Consider the following 17,326-nt stretch of genomic DNA (forward strand, 5'->3'; position numbering starts at 1 on the left):
ACTGCACTGGGAGTGTCAGCCTAGATTTTGTGCTTAAAACTCTGGAGTGGGATTTGAAGCCACAATCTTCAAACTCAGGGGTGAGAGTGCTACCTGCTGAACCATGGTTAACACCTAATTTTCCTATGGGGAAAGAGCAGGGGAGTGGGATTAATTGGCTAGCTCTACCAGAGTTGGCACAGGCACAATGGGCTTAATGGCCTCCTTCTGTGCTGTGATACTGTGATAAGCAAAGCTTTAGGTAGAAAGGCAACTGTAAAATATATGGGCACTGGACTAGCACCAGTATTGACCAGGATGATAATGTGCAAGGGCCCACAATGATTATCAGCCACTAATCAAGAGAATGCAAATTTTTAAAAATGAATTCTCGGGATGTGGGTATTGCTTACACGCTCAGTGTTTATTAACAACCAATAGTGGCCCTGGAGAAGGTGGTGATGGGCCTCCTTCTTGAATTCCTGCAGTTTGTGTAGTGAAGGTGCTCCCACAATGATAAGTTTTAAGTTCCCGGATTTTGACCCAGCGACAATTCAGGATGCTTTGTGGCTTGAACTGGAACTTGGAGGTGATGGTGTTCCCATGCACCTGCTGCTCTCGTCCTTCTAGAAGGTGGAGGTCACAGGTTTGGGAGGAAGAAGCAGCCTTGGCAACTTGTTGCAGTGCATCTTGTAGATGTCCATGGCAGTCAATCTCATCTCACCTCTAGAATTCAGCTCATGTTCAATGTATGGACTGAGGCTGTAATGAGGTCTGGAGCCAAGAGGTTTTGGCGGAACCCAAACTAAGCAACGGTGAGCAGGTTGTTGGTAAGTGCCCCTCAATAGCATTCCTTCCCTCACTCTGCTGATGATTGGGAAAAAGCTGATAGGGCTGTGTTGAATTTGTCCTGCATCCTATGCAATTTTATGCATTGTTTGGTAGATGTCAGTGTTGTAGCTGTACTGGCACAGCTTAGTTAAGGGGGCGGCTAGTTTTGGAGCACAGGTCTTCAGCACTACAGCTGGGATAGTGTCAGTGTCCACAGCCTTTGCTGTATCCAGTGCATTCAGCCATTTTTTGATGTCATGTAGAGTGAATCCAATTGGCTGAAGACTGTCATCTCTGATGGTGGAGACCTCAGGAGGAGGTTGAGAAGGATCATCCACTTAGTATTTCTGGCAGAAGATTGTCGCAAACACTTCAGTCTTGTCTTTTGCACTCACATGCTGGGCTCCACTATCATTGAGGATGGGGACATTCATGAAGCTTCCTCGTCTCACAAGTTGCTTAATTCTCCACCATTCACGTCTGAATGTGACAGGATTGCAAAGCTTTGACTGATCCGTTGGTTGTGGGATCGCTCAGCTCTGTCTATTACATACTGCTTTCGCTGTTTAGCATGCATATAGTCCAGTGTCAGCACTTGGTTGTAATATATTGCATCCTCTTCTTGGAGGGTGGGCAAGAGAGCGAGAGAGGGACAGAACAAGTGTGTGAGAAAGAAAGAAAGAGTGCTAAAGTAGAGGAAGAGAGATTAAATATGGATGCTAAATGTAACTTGTGTCTTCATCTGAATATGATGCAGCATTCTGATTCCTCAACGTAAACATTTAGTGGTTCTGAAATACAGGTTTTTTAATTCGTTCATGGGATGTGGGCATCGCTGGCGAGGCCAGCATTTATTGTCGATCCCTAATTGCCCTTGAGAAGGTGGTGGTGAGCCGCCTTCTTGAACCGCTGCAGTCCGTGTGGTGACGGTTCTCCCACAGTGCCGTTAGGTAGGGAGCTCCAGGATTTTGACTCAGCGACGATGAAGGAACGGTGATATATTTCCAAGTCAGGATGACGTGTGACTTAGAGGGGAACATGCAGGTGGTGTTGTTCCCGTGTGCCTGCTGCCCTTGTCCTTCTAGGTGGTAGAGGTCGCGGGTTTGGGAGTTGCTGCTATGCATCCTGCAGATGGTACACACTGCAGCCACGGTGCGCCGGTGGTGAAGGGAGTGAATGTTTAGGGTGGTGGATGGGGTGCCAATCAAGCGGGCTGCTTTGTGCTGGATGGTGTTGAGCTTCTTGAGTGTTGTTGGAGCTGCACTCGTCTAGGCACGTGGAGAGTATTCCATCACACTCCTGACTTGTGCCTTGTAGATGGCGGAAAGTTTAAAGGCAAGATCGGAGTGGCGCTTGGCTTAAGGTGTTCAGTTTCAATAACCTTTCCTTAATGGCATGTGTAGCACCAACAGCTGTTAACCTTAATGATGATGTGGAGATGCCGGTGATGGACTGGGGTTGACAATTGTAAACAATTTTACAACACCAAGTTATAGTCCAGCAATTTAAAATAAAATTGCTGGACTATAACTTGGTGTTGTAAAATTGTTTACAATTGTCAACCTTAATGATGTTCTGTAATGTTAACTCGATGCTGAGGTATCTATGGGATATTCTCTCTGTTGCAATCCCCCCCACCGAAGGATGGTCGGAAGAGACATTACGTTCTTTGTTACTTTTGCTGTCTTATTTCCAGAGCTCGCTATTCCTTTTAAAGTTTCATCGTTTAATGTATATACCCTCTCCTTATTCTTTCTTCCGAATGTATGCCTGGAGCTGCAAGTACAGGCAAATTCATAAGAAAGGCCAATACCTCTTTTGAGTTTTTTTAAATAGGGGCAGAGTACAAGAGGAAAGAAGTAATGATAAATTTGTAATAACATTGGTTAGGTCAGTTAGTGTGTTGTGTGCAGTTTTCGGCATATTATTAGAGAAAGGACATTAAAGCTTAAGACAACGTACAGCCTAGACATGGCTGAGCAGTTCTACAGTCTCTCTCTCTCTTTTTAATATGCCAAGGATGGGAAACTGCAGTCATGACAAGACACTTGAAATATTGGGACTAGTTCCATTGGAGCATATAATTTTAAGAGGAGATTTAATAGAGTTTTAATAAAATTCTGAAGTGTTTTGCTAAGTGAATAGGAAAAGACTATTTCCTGTGGTTGGGGAGTCAGGACAAAGCAGCCGCTTGATTGGCACCCCATCCACCACCCTAAGCATTCACTCCCTTCACCACCGCGCATCGTGGCTGCAGTGTGTACCATCTACAGGATACACTGCGGCAACTTGCCAAGGCTTCTTCGGTAGCATCTCCCAAACCCACGACCTTTACCACCTAGAAGGAGAAGGGCAGGAGGCACATGGGAACACCACCAACTGCACGTTCCCCTCCAAGTCACACACCATCCTGATTTGGAAATATATCGCTGTTCCTTCATCGTCGTTAGGTAGGGAGTTCCAGGATTTTGACCCAACAGCACTGTGGGAGAACCTTCACCACATGGACTGCAGCAGTTCAAGGAGGCTCACCACCACCTTCTCAAGGGCAATTAGGGATGGGCAATAAATACTGGCCTTGCCAGCGACGCCCACATCCCATGAACGAATAAAAAAATGACGAGGGGTCACCAATTAAACAAGGTCGCTGACAGTGAGGAGAGGGATTAGGAGAGATTTCTTTACACACTGGCTTGTTGCAGCATGGAATGCTTTGCCATAAGAGAGAGCCCATTGGATCTTTTAAGGGAAAATTGGATAACAATTTGAAGCGGAGCAAGATACTGGGCAACGGGGAGAGTGTTGGTCAGTGGGATAATTTTTGAATCGCTCCAGCAAAGAGCCAGTACTGATGGGCCGAATGGCCTCCGTCTGTGTAGTGAACTTCTATGGTCCGACATGGGCATGTGGAATCAGAAAGGGGAAAAAAGTAATAAAGAAAAATACCCTACCGACCAGCAGCGACAAGTATGAATATGTCTAGGTTAATGGAAAACACTCGATGGGTTCTGTATGAGCATAACCAAAAAGGGCTTTTTGCTACTTAAGAGTCTGATGGCAGAAATTACCGCACCCAGAGAACTTCAACAAATGGATGTTTTGCGAAAGTTTTTTTTTATTCGTTCATGGGATGTGGGCGTCAATGGCAAGGCCAGCATTTATTGCCCATCCCTAATTGCCCTTGAGAAGGTGGTGGTGAGCTGCCTTCTTGAACCGCTGCAGTCCGTGTGGTGAAGGTTCTCCCTCGGTGCTGTTAGGTAGGGAGTTCCAGGAATTTGACCCAGCAACGATGAAGGAACGGCGATATATTTCCAAGTCGGGATGGTGCGTTACTTGAAGGGTAAGGTGCCAGTGGTGTTGTTCCTATGTGCCTGCTGCCCTTATCCTTCTAGGTGGTTGAGGTAGCAGGTTTGAGAGGTGCTGTCGAAGAAGCCTTGGCGAGTTGCTGCAGTGCATCCTGTAGATGGTGCACACTGCAGCCACGGCGTGCCGGTGGTGAAGGGAGTGACTGGGGTGTCAATCAAGCGGGCTGCTTTGTCCTGGATGGTGCTGCACTCATCCAGGCAAGTGGAGAGTATTCCATCACACTCCTGACTTGTGCCTTGCAGATGGTGGAAAGGCTTTAGGGAGTCAGGATATATAAACAAAGCACATCAGATAGGACAGCCCATGTTACAAGTGACATTGCTGAGAAGGCAGGAAAAAGCCTGGAGTTAACACATGAATTAAAAGTGGTTTTGTCGATGTAATAAGGGACGGTCCTCCTTGGGAACCCCTGCAAATATTGATACACTTCCTTGTGCTAACTTCTGAAAGGCAGGGCTAGCTAACCAAAGGAAAACAGTACTATCATTACAGATTTTTAAAAATTAATATTTAGCAACAGGAAATCATGTACTATTGAGTCAACAAATACAGAAAAATATAGATAACAGAATCTAAGACTGCACAGCTCCATTAACCTTGTGGATGGCCTAGGTAGGGCCTGTTGACTCCGGTTTGAAGACCTAGATCTTAAAAGGGGCAGGCATCATTAAAGTTTCCTCAGCTGCAAATCTGATCATGCCCATATCACAGACTTCAACTGAAGACTCATAGGAGGAAGTTAAATGTTGTAATCCAATCTTCAGCTTCAGACAGTGGTCACTCGCATCTTGAGCTGTGCGCGCTTGTACTTTGGGGTGCTGTGGGAGCCCTTTATTGCAGTACCAACGTTGCGTACCCTCCTGGGTGCCGTTTCACATGTAACCGAAATGAATGTAAAATTTGGAGAGAACTCGAAGCATTGTCTGATGAATTCACAATACACCAACACAGTGGGCAGCTATTTAAAGCTGCTTTTGACCTTTTACAGAGTTATATCAATAATCATAAATACAGCAATGTTTTCCTCCCCAGATTCAGCACCACATTGCATCTTAAAAGTTGCTGCCCTCCTCATACAGGAAGTCTGCATTCTTCAAATTCCCACACGCACAATAGATCCGTGAGGCATTATCCTGGCAGATCAACTGTGCAGGAGGCAGTTGACAAGACTACACATACTCTGAATTTACTGCATACTTTTCTTTTTCGTCCCCCCCCTCACTAATTTTTCCCCTCCAATCTCCTGAAGATGTTGACTCCTTGCTGGGGTACAAACGCCGAGATCACCCTCCGATAACTCACCTAATGGATAGCATTATTCACCTGTCTGGGACAGTGACTGCTTCGCAGGCCATCTGACTGGAGGGGGAGGGGAAGGACTTTGCTGCCAAGCCCAAAACTGTCCTCATCAGTCATCCAACATACCACTTCCAAGCAGTGGGGGTGGGGGGGGGGTCCACTGGATACTGATAGAGAGGAAAAACTGTAAATCTGAAATAAAAACAGTAAGTGCTGGAAATATACAGCAGGTCAGTTAGCATTTGTAAAGAGAGAAAGACAGGTTATGGCGTTTTGCAACTTCATCAGAACCCTGGTTGATTTTCCCTTCTCTCTAACTCAAGGAACTGACCTTATCTCAATTTTAATCCTCAGCCATATGCTGTACTCATTAATAAGCACCTGAACATGACAATAATACAACTCATGCAATGGCCATGTCCGGAATACATTTTGAAAGTGAGCAGGTCGAGAACCAGCCTCAACGTTCCAAGACCTGCGTTGACTAGCGGAGAAAGTCACCCTCAATTGACCAGGAGCGACCAGGGCTAGAGAATTTTAGCTATGAGAAAAGATTGGATTGGCTGGGGTTGTTTTCTTTGGAACAAAGGAGGCTGAGGGGAGATTTGATTGAGGTATATAAAATTATGATGGGACTAGATAGAGTGGATAGGGAGGACCTATTTCCCTTAGCAGAGGGGTCAGTGACCAGGGGGCAAAGATTCAAAGTATTTGGTAGAAGAGTTAGAGGGGAGCTGAGGAGAAACTTTTTCACCCAGAGGGTGGTGGAGGTCTGGAACTCACTGCCTGAAAGGGTGGTAGAGGCAGAAACCCTCAACTCATTTAAAAAGTACTTGGATGTGCACTTGAAGTGCCGTAACCTACAAGGCTACGAACCATGCGTTGTAAAGTGCGATTAAACTGGATCGTTCTTTATCGGCCGGCACGGACACGATGGGCCGAATGGCCTCTTTCTGTGCCGTAACTTTCTACGATTCTATGACACAGTGATTTATAAACACACTGGCAAGTCTCCATTCTAAATCAAGCTGGCTTTGTGGATCACTGAATGACTGGTTTTTCGTGTGTATAATTGGCTTGAAAATGACAGGCTTACCATTGAAAAAGATGATTCTGCAGCACTCAAAGCATCAAAAGTACAAGTCATTTGCATTTCAATAAAAAAAATGGAACTATTTTCCTCTATTTATCTCTATGCAAGCCAAGATGTCGGTCCTTTAGTTAGTTTCCTATTCATTGATGCTAAAAGCTTTCAAAAATCTGTTCCTCTTATCAAACACTGCAGCATAAAGTGCTGGGAAGATATTAATCATTTCCAGACCATACCATCAGCAAGGTTAAGGAATGGTACCAACGAGGTATGTGCTGATTTAGTGTCTTTAACAGAATACTCTGAAATCGTTCCAGCAGCTTCCAGATTAAGATTCACAACAGAGGGTCTCTCTATAAATAGCTACAAATTTAACAATGTCACAATACCAGAGAAATGTTTTCTTAAACCCCTATTTCTCCTGAAAGCACTGAATCTTGCTGGGTTACTGTTCTACAGGAGCTGGCAGCCTCGCAATACTCGTGCCCAAGGGGTTGTTCTTCATGTGTAGACAGAGATTGTTGGCAGGCTATTCGTCCTGCAGAGGGCAAGACAGAGGACGGGTGATTCAGTTCTTGTCTGAAGTCCACAGACACACTTCTCAGTAAAAAAAAAGAAAGGCGGCGGTCACTGGATAGCGATCAGGAGCAACAACCCTGGGTGATATTTTTTCCTCTCACTAGTCCAGGGGCACTGAGGTGAATTGAGGAACCCCTAACTGCAGCCTGGCTGAGGTCAGCTAACTCTTCAGACCAGAAATCCAACCTCGGACTTTCTGATCTAGTGCTACATCAGGCAGCACTCACCTACTTAGTACATTAGAGGAGCGAATTAAAATGGATATAACTTCCTTTTAGATGCAATCAATCGAGAAATAAATAGAACAACTCGCAATTATGTAGCACCTTTAATGTAGTAAAACGTCCCCAGGCGCTTCACAGGAGCGATCATCAAACAAAATTTGACACCGAGCCACATAAGGAGATATTAGGGCAGGTGCCCAAAAGCTTGGTCAAAGAGGTAAGGTTTAAAGAGTGCCTTAAAGGAGGAACGAGAGAGGTAGAGAGGTTTAGGGAGGCAATTCCAGAGCTTAGGGCCTAGGCAGCTGAAGGCACGGCCACCAACGGTGGAGCGAAGAAAATCAGGACTGCGCAAGAGGCTAGAATTGGAGGAGCGCAGAGATCTCGGAGGGATGTAGGGCTGGAGGAGTTTACAGAGATAGGGAGGGGCGAGGCCATGGGGGGTGGGGGATTTGAAAACAAGGATGAGAATTTTATTGAGTGAGTTATAGAAAGAAATTATGAAATTGGGAAATCACTCCACTTGAATTTGTCCACATCTCAATGCGAACCATACAAGTGGAGCCATTTTGCCAAGTAGCAATAATGAAAATAACAAAAAAATTAATCTGTACTCACCAATCCTATTATTTTGTTTAAAAACTTAGGCTTACACTATATTGTAGTGCTGAGGAATTGCTGCTTTGTTCAAGGTGCTATCCTTCAGATGAGACATTAAACCAAGGCCAAGTTAGCTGAACTCATGCAGAGGCTTCAACACTCTTAGACTAAAGGGAAAGTGGCAAAGTGTGAGAAAAATCACAGAAGTCCCACTCATGATCGCTGTTCGGTATCTTTGTTGACATCTGGGGAGGGCAAAATCCGGCTCTACTGGAATGCCCTCACTCAGTTGAATAGCCTGCTGATGTTGCAGGCACTCAGAAGTATGGCCACTCGGTGCAACAATGGAAGGCTGCCAATGTTTGTGAGCTATACGCCTGCGTGCATCGCCATCTCCAGGGACAGAGACACAATCCGTGTGGGCGAAGAAAAATTGTCAATACAATTTAAAGTTTCTTGGGAAATTTGAAATCAATTTTTCAAAACTGATAGATTGCATGCATAAGGGGTGTATTTAAACTACAACTGCAGTGTCAGTGCAAAGGGTTTTGCTTTGAACTGACGCTGCAGATAATGCAGCCTGAATCCGCTGCCAGGTCCCAATCAATTTACATTCCGAGGTTAGTGTCACTGCTGCACACCAAAGCTAAGCTTACAGTTCAAATGCATCCTTACAATTAACAACCTGGAATTTTAAAGCATTTCGGTTAGAAGATATTGGAGTGTGAGCGCACCAATGAATAAGCTGAAATAAATGGGATCTAAAAAGACTAATATATTTAATCACACGCTATTAGACTGAATGCATTTAATTTTTCTGTTTTGTCAACTTTCTCCCCTCCTAAGGGCCTTGATTCCTGGTGGGGGTATAGATCCAAGGAAGCCATGTGCCCTTCAGTATCTCACCCAAGTGGCTATTCTTCTGGACGGTGCCTCATCAGTGTCAGGTTATTCAATCACGACAGCCATCCTTCACCTGGTGTTCACAGTTACACTTTAGAGCAAAGGTCACCGATTTGGAGTGGGAGCCGCAGCTGATTGCCCAGGGGCAAAATGTAATGTCCCTGCCAGTCCAGAGGAGTCCAAAACTAGGGGCCATAAATAAGATAGTCAGTAATAAATCCAATAAGGAATTCAGGAGAAATTTCTTTACTCAGACAGTACTCAGGTGAGATATGGAACTCGCTACCACATGGAGTAGTTGAGGCGAATAGCATAGATGCATTTAAGGTGAAGCTAAGTAAGTACATGAGGGAGAAAGTAACAGAAGGATATGTCGATAGAGAGAGAAGAAGTAAATAGAGTGGTGGAAGGCTCGTATGGAGCATAAAGACTGGCATAGGGTTGGGCCGAATAGCCTGTTTCTGTGCTATAAATTCTATGTTACATCACCAATCCAGATGACATCAACTAACTTCGCACAGACTGGGAATCGAACCTGTGATCTTCCAGGTACGCATGGCCTAGCCACTAACTACTTTAGACAGTTGAGCTTTAGAGGGAGTGGACTCGTATCAGAAAATTAGGGGGCACCTTCCCTAGATGTAATCAACTACTATACCCATGCAATGCTCCACGTTCACACATTGCTTTTCTTCAATCAAAATCCAATTCCAGTGTAGTTGTGTGTGGATTTGTCACAGCAGCAAAAAAATATAAAAAAGAAAAAAATTGTTTTGCTTCATATTAAAAAAAACCAAGATTTAAAACATGCTTTAAAATACAACTAAAATGCAAACATGAAATTCACACAAATGTTTTTATTTAGTGTGTATTTCCTTCAAATTAAAAATATTTATTTTCCAATAGAAATTATACACCCAACAATTACATATCAAAATACAATTGGGGAGGCAGCAAATAATGGCAAGTTTCTTTTAAAAAAAGAAACAGTTTTGATAATTTCCCCAAGACCTAGGATATACAATAAACTGATCAAAACAGAGCCTGTCTAGGGAGATGTTCAAAATCAGAAACAAACCAGTGTCATAGAATCATAGAAATTTACAGCACAGGAGGCCGCCATTCGGCCCATCGTGTCAGTGCCAGCTGAAAAAAAGCTATTCAGCCTAATCCCACTTTCCAGCTCTTGGTCCGTAGTCTTGTAGGTTACGGCACTTCAAGTCTCTGCACTAGTTACACTGGAGAAAAAACATTTTGATACCGTGACTCCAAAATTGGGTACATTTTTTGAGGGGGTCCAATCCTGGCCAAAGGCTGATAATGACTCTTCCCACCACCTTCAACCAAATCACAGCTTAGCTCTACCAGGTAGAATCCTGTAGAATCCAAGCAGATCTCAAGTTTATTCAGAACATTGTTTGTTTGCATGCAGATATTGCTCTCAAAATAGTTGTACCCTGTCACCTCAACCCCAAAACAATGGTGCAATAGTCTGTGTGTCCATGGTCCTAAAGGTTTATATAAAAGCTTCCCAGATACAATGCAACAATGCAACCCAGAAAGGGGAGAAAACTCACCAAATTCAATTGCTGTGTTATTTTATGGAGGTGCTGCTCTTGAAGTGCAATTACAAAGAACAAAATTTTGTTGGGATAATGGAGATGGAAGAGGAAGCAACAAAAATATGTCAAAGTGAGCAAAGCCACTCTCTAAGATGTAGCGTTGCTCTAAGGTTTATTTATAGAGGCACTTCCATCTTTCTAGCTAATATAATTGTACTGTTGGGCATTTATCAAGTGGACAGAGAAGAACAGTATCACATAACCACCATTACAGTCTACTGAAATTCTGGTTAACAACAGACAATCAGTTCAGTTATAGTTTCTAGTGACACTAGATGGCCATGATTACTTGAGGCACACGATGGTGTTCACATGTAGAGGTATTTTCTTAGGCATTTAATTAACCCCTCAAAACATTAGAATTTGACCAGGTGAATAAACTATTACTTGAAATATAACCAGTAACTATAACTTTGTTGAATTCCAAGTATCATGCGTGCAGTTACTTTCACAGGCAGGAATTTTGCAGTAGAGCTTGCAGATAATGGTTTTAATCAAGTTTTATTTGTAAAAACGCTGCAATCAACTCTTACAACCAGACGGTTTCCACACCCCCCCCCCCTCCAAAAAAAAACTTTTATTGCACTATTTTTAATATTACTGAAGGCTTAGCAATGGGGAAGGGGTGGGCAATTATACGGTTTCCTTGATTAGAAACAACCCTTAAAGAAAAGCCACACTGCCTGAGCATGTTCAAGAATGGAGGCCAATTTCAATGATTAAACAGCTCAGTTGAAATGGGAAAAAAAAAGACTTGCTTTTTCATAGTGCCTTATGTCTCAAAACATCTCCAAGCACTCCCACGCACAAGTGTAATGGCTGTTAGGTAGGGAGACGTGGCAGCCATTTTGCAGATGGCGAGATTCCCACCAACAGCAATGAAATAAATGACCAGTGGTATTTGGTTGAGGGAGACTGTTGTCCAGGGCAGTTGTTGTGACTTACTTAAGGTCAAAATGTAAGAAAGTAATAAGTTAAGAGCTGACAGTGTATATGTTTGGAAGTCTATTTTTAAAGCACCAATGCCCATTTTGTGAAAAAAAAGTAGTCACTGAGCTCCCAAGAAATAAACAATTTCATCAAAATCACAGACAGGCTATGTTGATGCACGTGCTAATGACACAACAGCTAATTCTGCTTTTATCCAAAAAAAAAATCACCTGTTCCATATGCAGGCAGGATGTTGGCTGTCCAATGCCAGAGCTTCTCTCAGTGTTCAAACAACCTGCATGCTTTGTGGACAAGCATGTGTAATCTCCCCTTCTCAACTTAAGCTCATCTTTTACGTAAAGATCAATAAGCTAATAAACTTACACATCCTTGAAATTAGATCAATTTCTGAATTTGATACGTACAACATTTATACAGGCTTAAAAGAGCATTGTTTGCATTGTAATAATTGTAACGTAGTAAAACACTGGGAAACAGATGCCAATGAAACCTCCTGTGATTTCACTCAGCGTAGAAGTATTCACATGGACTAATTCCTATCAGGCAAAAATTACAGTTTACTGCCATTAATTTCCTTGAGTACATCACAGGGTAAAAATCATCATAGTGTTAAAATTTGCTCTTTCCCAACAGCAAAACATTTTGAAAGCATTTCAAACAATTTCTGCAGTAAAATTTACTGACTTTACCTGAATTTTGTTTTGAAAAAGTTTGACATGAAATCAGCTCTCAATTTTCAATGTCCCTTTTGTTTCGTACAGTTTTCGGATATGTAAAAGCAGCTGGAATTCACTCCAAATGAATGAAAACAGGATGGTGGGAAATGATACCTTTTCTCAAGTAAAGAGCTGGCACAAACACAATAGACTTCATTCCGTACTGTAGATTTTTATGGAATGTGTAAATGATTCCAATTAGTCTTTCTAATTTTATGGTGATCACTAACTAGAAAGAACAAAATAGAATTTCATGTAATTTGTAAATTACATGAAATTCTATTTTGGTCTCATAGCCAAGCCTGCCTCATAGCTCTCGCCAAGGCCCATTTATATTGGCATAGTGGAGCAATTGTACCGCCACTTCTCCACAGGAATGGGTTTTTGCACAGCTTCCTGCAAGCTGAAGGCAAAATTGCCAGCACCCGTTAAGACTAGTGGCCTGGTAGACCTGTTTTCAGTGGGGCTTTCAGTGTGGAAGGTCCTGCCAATTGTACATTGCAGTTGGCTATGAGAGGCCTGCGCTTTGCAAACTGGCAGTCCAAATAGCTCACCGACACTAATATGCAAGGGATCTTTAATCCTTATCAAAACTCTCATTACAATACCTCTCGTCTTAGCTTACTGCAAATGAATTTTTCAACATTACTACCGACTGTCAAAACAGCAGTTTTAATCCAGTTACTGAACTTGTACTTGCACCTGCTATTGCAGTGTTGTCATCATAATCTATGCACAGCAAGTTTTTCTCTGTGCTTTAGCTAATTTCCCCTCCTTCCTGTTGCCATGCAATTCAAAAATTTGGGGAAAAAAGGCAAGGTGGTGAAATCAGGTTGTGCGAGGAGTTGGCACAAACGCAGTCATGTGAAATTCCTCTGTCTGCTACGTTAATGAAGGTGTTAAGCAGTTAATGCTTTTGTCAAACTAGCGGATAAAGGAATCTCATGAACAGATTCATTAATATCAGACTGAGGTTTCAACCCAAAATGGTTCAGTGAGTATTCAACAGGCTGTGTGAGGGAGAAGGGAGAACCATGCATAGTTTTAAATCTGCTCTGAAGCTGCGTTTATATTACTCTAGTGCCACCAGCTCCTGACACTCAGGTCTTGCACAGTCAACACCAAAGTAGGTTAGTCAAGGCTGGTGGTTGGGAAGACCCAGTAAAAATGATTTTAAACAAAACTTTTACAACCCTGTTCTAACTAACATGTTTGTGAGTGTTCAAGTATGATGGGTTGCATGCTATTTTGCCCAACTTAATCTCCTTTACAATCGTAAAACATGCAAAATCTCAAAAGCAGATCTTTTTATATAAACAGCATGTAAAGTAAGATTTTCAGATTATGGTAACTAAAATTAACATACCATACTTTGGAAAGTTAGATCCATTTACCACTATTAGAATGGAAGATCGTTGTCATCTAAACTTTTGATCCAGTTCATAGAATCTTACAGCACAGAAGTAGGCCATTTGGCCCATCGTGTCTGTGCTGGCTCTTTGAAAGAACTGTCCAATTTAGTCCCACACCCCAGCTTTTTCCCCATAACCCAACAAATTAATCCTCTTCAAGTACATGTCCAATTTTTAAAGTTCCTATGGAATCTGCTTTTACCACCCTTTCAGGTAGTGTGTTCCAGATCTTAACAACCCTCTGTGAAAATATGTCTTCTCCATTCCCCTCCAGTTCTTTTGCCAATTATTTTAAATCTAAGACCTCTGGTTACCGACCCACTTGCCAGAGGAAACAGTTTCTTCCAACTTGCACTATCAAAACCACTCAATTTTGAATACCTCTATCAGATCTCCCCTTAATCTTCTCTGCTCTAAGGAGAACAATCCCAGCTTCTCCAGTCTCTCCACATAACTGAAGTCCCTCATCCCTGGTAACATTCTGGTAAACCTCCTCAGTACCCTCTTCAAGGACTTGACATCCTTCCTAAATTGTACACTATACTCCAGCGGAGGCCTAACCAGCGATTTGTAAAAGTTTAGCATGTTTTCTTTGCTTTTTGTATTCAATGGCCCTATCTACAAAGCCAAGTATCCCATAGGCTTTCTTAACCGTCTTATCAACTTGCCCTGCCCACCGTCAAAGATTTGTGAATATGTACCCCCAGGTACCTCTGCTCTTGCACCCCCTTCAAAATAGTACCATTCAGATTATACTGCATTTGGATATGATTATATGAGTTGGATTTCAAATGAAAAAAGCATTCAGGCATTCTTGATACCACCTTGTGTGCCTCCCAGCAGGCATGAAAATCGGTTAAAATTAGATTTTAAAGTCTTTTCCTGTATAAAATGGGAGGGGTACAGTCCCCACCGCTTACATCGTCCACACTTAGCACAGGCAGCCGCCTATATCGGGGCAAATGGCGCTATCCATTTTCCGCTACCATAGGAGTCATTACAGAGGCGCCACTTATAAAGGTATTAAGTGCGCCAACTATTTCAGGCAGTTCATTAATTACTTACCCTGTACTTGCCGATTTAAAAGGTTGTGCTGATTTCCAACCAGTCAGGTCTTCAACCAGTTTCAATGAGCTGTTCACATCTCATTAACCCCTCTATTTTACTTACCGATTTAAGACTGCTGATTTCAGCCAGAGTCGGGTCTTCAAGCAATTTCAATCAGCTGTTCGCACCTCGTTAAAGTGCGAATAACTTAGCGATGAGGTTTTGATGCATCAGCTAACAAGTAGGAAACAGTTGCTGCGTGAGATTTCCTCTTTTTAAAAAAATGTTGGTTACTTACCTTTTTGGTTTTATCGCCCAACGCGTTTAGCAGGCAAATCGCGTTAACACCAACACGCCTGCTATGAGCGGTGGGGACTGTACTTTGAAAAATCTCCATTAGTCTTTAAGTCTTGCTGTTGGAAATGGGATCAGTCCACATTCAAATGCCTTTTCATGAAGTTGTCAGTGCTTTTCAAGGAGAAAACAATTGCTGGTGCATTTCTTTAGAGTTTTGGAATAAAATACTCTCAATCCTAAAAGAGAAACGGTCACTCCTGCCAATAAATAGCCAACTGATGTAGCTTATTGGGCTGACGTATTTTCATGTCTTAACGATTTAAAGACAGCTTCAACAGACAGCCACAAACGTCTTAGCATATAGAAGGAAGTGTTCTCCCAAAAAAGTTAACTTGGGAGAAACGAATAAACTTGAATGAAGTTGAGTCATGGTTTAACTGAATGGCGGAACAGGCTTGAGGGGCTGAATGGCCTACTCTTGTTCCTATGTAACAGGCTATGTATTCTCAATGCTGAGAATGTTGACCGTTGATAAAAAAACTTGGCAATCACTTATCCATGTTGTTGCAACAAATCACCAAATATTTTCCATCAGTCACAACTGAATTAAGGATTCAATTACATTCATTGAATGGTGGTACATTTACCACTACCATAGGAAAACGAGCTGTCCTTTGACCTTTCTCTGAAAGGAAAGTACATCACAGGAGATAAATATTCCCAAGCTTGCACAGGCAGTAATCAGTGTCATGACTTGGGATTTCCTATTTGCATGAATCTTTAGTCATCATGACACTAGGGAGAAAAAAGTAGTGCAATTGAACTCAAGCCGTAAGTCATTTGCAGATATGCAAGCTCTCCACGAATAGGTGAAATTGTCGCCACATGACTCCTCTAAGTTCCCCATGCAGCGCTTGTTCTTGCCGTGAATGGCATGGGTTGAGTATTATTAATTTATTAAATGTTAGATGTGTAACATTAAAGCAGGTCCTGGCATTAACCTACTCAGGCCCACTTTTAGTTGTGCTGCATAAAAGATTGAGAACCACTGTTTTAAAGGAGAAGGCTAAGTAATTACCTGTATTGCAGGATGTTCTTCATCAGTCTCCATGAGTATTTGCTACAACCCAAAACAAATACACGGTTAACGTTTCATTTCAAAAAGGTCATTGCTCTCTGTCTTATTCTAAGAATACATTATATCACAGCAATGCAGTATCAAAACATCTTGAAATCACCCCAGCACATCCACACATTTGCTTATGGAACAATGGCATACAAGCCTCCAGAGCAGATCGTTTAACAAAATGTTACACTTAAGAGAAAATGTAATAGTTCTTCATAGATTTACAAGATGGTGATACAATCTTGACCAGGAAGTACACAAGAGTTGTAGTATGGCTAAAAACAAAGGAAAAAAACACTCCAAAATGATTTGAAAACTCGCAATACCTCATGCGATTTGCAATCCAAATGGCTAAATTATTACATTTTGGCAGAACTTGCATAGCAGAGTTGTCAACGTAGTTAGAACTTTGGTACCAAAAATTGTCACATTTTTGACAATGACCAGAAACCAACTTCAAGAAGAGTAAACTTCACCAGCAACAGCAGGACAAATTAAACTATAGATTCAAAAGTCGTTGCATGTCTGAAATTTCACATGAATTAACCATCACAAGACTGGACTCAAGTTTTTATTTTATTTTATTCATTCTCAGGATGCGTGCATCGCTGGCAAGGCCGACATTTATTGCTACGGATTGAGGATTTGTTAACGGACTGAAAACAGAAATTAGGAATAAAATGGGTCATTTTCGGGTTGGCAGATTATAAATAGCGGGGTGCCGCAAGGATCAGTGCTTGGGCCTCAGCTGTTTACAATATATATTAATGACTTAGATGAGGGGACCAAGTGTAATGTATCCAAGTTTGCTGACACTACAAAGCTAGGTGAGAAAGTAAGCTGTGAGGAGGACGCAAAGACACTGCAAAGGGATATAGACAGGTTAAGTGAGTGGGTGAGAAGGTGGCAGATGTATAATGTGGGGAAATGTGAAATTACCCGTTTTGAAAGAATAGAAAAGCAGAATTTTTTTAAAGGAGATAAGAAATGTTAGTAGTCAGAGGGATTTGGGTGTCCTTGAATGTGAATCACAGAAAGTTAACATGCAAGTACAGCAAGCAATTAGGAAGGCAAATGGTATGTTAGCCTTTATTGCAAGGGGTTGGAGTATAAGAATAAGGAGGTCTTGCTGCAATTACGTAGGGCTCTGATGACACCATACCTGGAGTACTGTGTACAGTTTTGGTCTCCTTACCCAAGGAAAGATATACTTGCCTTAGAGGGGTTGCAACTAGATTGATTCCTGGGGTGAGAGGGTTGTCCTATGAGGAGAGATTGTGTAGAATG

The sequence above is a fragment of the Heptranchias perlo genome, chromosome 9, assembly GCF_035084215.1.
Source record: "Heptranchias perlo isolate sHepPer1 chromosome 9, sHepPer1.hap1, whole genome shotgun sequence".
Taxonomy (NCBI): Eukaryota; Metazoa; Chordata; class Chondrichthyes; order Hexanchiformes; family Hexanchidae; genus Heptranchias; species Heptranchias perlo.